At 40.9% G+C, this 3,148-nt stretch overlaps 1 long non-coding RNA gene across 1 annotated transcript; it reads left to right on the top strand.

Annotated features, from left to right (window-relative positions):
- Positions 1 to 475: 475 nt before the first annotated feature.
- LOC119011412 lies at positions 476 to 2,484 on the top strand. Its single transcript, XR_005072187.1, has 4 exons — positions 476 to 610; positions 748 to 881; positions 963 to 1,086; positions 2,021 to 2,484. It is a non-coding gene; the product is annotated as an uncharacterized LOC119011412 (long non-coding RNA).
- Positions 2,485 to 3,148: the final 664 nt, after the last annotated feature.

Below are 3,148 nucleotides of genomic sequence, written 5' to 3'. Positions count from 1 at the left end.
AACTTTTTTTTTTTTTTTTTACAATGAGCCCAACTTTACAGGCTGGAAGGTTTGCTGGCTTGTAATTGGATTTTGAGAGCGATTGTGATTGTGTGCGTTGGTGAATTGGGAGTCGTGACAGTCCACATCTGTCTCTCTCTCACACACACACACAAACACACACACACACACACACTGTGTCAGAGTACACAGGGGGTCTATACTGCTGTGTGTGTTCGTGTGAGGTTAGTGTGTGTGTGTGTGTGTGTGTGTGTACAGAAGGCAAGAGATATTTTTTTTTGTGTGTGTGTGTGTGTATATCCAGGGCACATTGTCTGGACAGGGAAAATGAGAATGGATGGGATTGTAATTACTGAATGGAGATATCCACACAGTGTGAAATTAGAAAAGGCTGGGCGAAAACCTCCCACGGGCACAGCCGGTAAAGAGAGAGTAGTTGTCATGGTGATAGGTGAATTCAAACAGGGCTTCGCAAAAAAACCTTCAGGGAAAGAGGTGTGAGTGTGTGTGAGTGTGAGTGTGTGTTCGGGCTGTGTTTATGGATTTCTTCTTTCTTTTTTTTGTGAAAGAGGAGAGAAAAGTTGCTGCGACCTTGATGACGACTCACAGAGTGTGTTGTGTTTTCAATTTTTATTTATTTATTTATTTATTTCACCACATTCAAATGTGCGCTGAGTCTCACCTGAGGAGTTTGTCTCAAGGGCGTCGTTTCAGAAAAACTCACGTCTTGTCGCACAACTTTTACAGTTTTATGGTCGTGGAGAGCTGATGAAGATGCACATGAACTCGTCTGTGTTGCCTTCAGGTTACCGTGCACTCAGTCCGATATATGGCTTTCAGACTGTCCTGAGCGTCTGATTGGTCGAGCTCTCTGCTGCCAGGTAAGAAAACTACCTTCCTCTTTACGTTTCTCTTAAAACAAGTGAATCAGTGAAAGTATATTAGACTGTCTTCTCTCTCAGGCTCTTTCCTTGACCTGGGAAATGTCACGAGGTCAAGAGGAGATGCGAAGGACTCGGCTGCAAGGCATTGTGGGACAGCATCATCTCCTTTTTCTTTAAAAACGATGGCGCTGTGTTGAAGGAGGTGAGAAAGGAAGCACCTTTTCTTAGCATTTAGCATTTAGCTCTTGTCAAGGCCGCTGCTTAAAGACATCCTGGTCATTTCACACTGTCTGGAACCTTCTTAGGCCGAGAAGACAGTTTCGAACGCAGCCTGGACGTAAAACAGAGGATATGACGACAAAGTGTGTTTGTGTAGATACTGTGATTGCCAGAACGGGGAGATTGTCGCCTGTTAATTTTTAAATTAACAGGCAACAACTAAGTTGAAGTTGTAGCTCTGGTAGCTTGAATAAATCCAGCGTGAGGGACTGTGATGTTGAACAAACATGTTCTCAGTGAATGAATTCATTGTCTTGCTCAAAGACACTCAGGGTTACTTTAAGGACACTGCAGCACCCTGCTGCCAAACGGAGCCCAGACTGCTGCTCCGGCTTCAGGGACTCATCCTGTTGCCAAAACACGACTGTATGTACACTGTTTGAAAGCAAAATGGCTATTTTCAGTTCATCGCCCCGTTCTTTAAGCATTCACATGTTTATGTCCTCGGGGATGTTCATACCCGGTTGGTAAAGTTGTTTAAGAAAAGCTCCCAGTCGTTTTTCTTTTGCTTCACAAATTCATTTCCTGGCAAAAGTATTTTGGCAGTATTACATTTTTTTTTTTTTTTTCCCTAAGACTTGGATGTCTTATTTTGGAGCCAAGCCTATCATTCATTCCCATTTTATTTTGAAAACCTGAGCACACTGCCAGAATAAAAAAGTTAGAGAAACAGTAACATTATCATATCTTTTAATAAAACTGGGACTGAGCTGTTTTCATTTCATACTGTGATATTAAAATGTATAAAGGTCCCGATGAACTCACTGGGCTGCTTCCAACATAAAGTCTTGAAAAGTGTGGACGTGTTTTATCGGAGCATTTATTTCCTGTGTTGCTTCATCCTGTTTGTTTTGCAGTTGTGCTGTTGATGATGAAGACTGCTGGTGTTTGAACAACAAGGTCACTGTGTGGCTGAAGAATATTCTTCACGACAACAAGTATCACAACCTGTGAAGAAGAAAAACAGATAATCTGACAGATGGCTGCATAAAAATAATGAAAAAGAGTCGTTTCAAGGCTGTAGCCATATTTTAACCAACGTGTAAACCTGTTACTCTCCTTCTGTCATGAATACTTAGTGTAGAATAACCTGATATATGAAGGATTTGTACTGTAGATTTATACATTTTGTGATTGTTGGGATTAAATATCAGTTGCAGCATGTGTTTGATGATGTGTTAGCAAATTACAGGGACAATAAAACATACGGGTTATTTCTATCATGTTGGTTACAGAATATAGGTCACTCGTGCAACACTCAGTCATCAGCAAACAGTTGTGGTTTTTGTTTGTGTGTTTGCTTGTTTTCTAGCAGTAGCTCTCGCTAGCTAATCTAGCAAAGCAGCCAAACCTAAGCTAGCACTGGTTATATGTGTCAAATTAAAAAGATGAAATTATTCCCTCCACATAAGATATTTGAGCCCAGCTTCTGCTTTTAAACCACATATTTACTGTTGGACTTAATTTATGTAACTACAGCAAATGTTCAAATGAAAGATGGCAGCTTCTTGACATCGATGGCAAATGTCCAGGTCAAACCGATCGCTATAAATAAATGATTACTTTCACAATTCTTTTGTGTTATAGTTCTGCTGCTCAGTCCAGTAGGTGGTGGTTATACTTGTTAATTAAACTTAACATGATATAAAAAGCCTCTCTGCCCTGAACGATTGATCACGCTGGCAGTCCTGCCAGTCGAGAAATGTTGATTTCCGAATGCGACGTAACATGGAGGACAGTTAAGGTGGAACTACTGTCTTCCGTCCACTCCTATGTAAACTGCAAGGTCAACAACAAAACAAAACAACAAATTATCTGTGCATTTATATGAAACTAAGCTTTAGGAACGTTCCACCTTAACGGTCCTCCAGGTTACGTCACATCCTGAGATCGACACTTTTCCACTGCCATGACGGCGGCGAGCGGAACAAACTACTGCTAACATGAGTTGTTCAAAAACTTTCTTTTTAGTAAACAATGTTCAC

The sequence above is a fragment of the Acanthopagrus latus genome, chromosome 21, assembly GCF_904848185.1.
Source record: "Acanthopagrus latus isolate v.2019 chromosome 21, fAcaLat1.1, whole genome shotgun sequence".
NCBI lineage: Eukaryota > Metazoa > Chordata > Actinopteri > Spariformes > Sparidae > Acanthopagrus > Acanthopagrus latus.
Note: the sequence above shows the minus strand (reverse complement) of the source record. Positions and strands in the feature narration are given on the sequence as shown.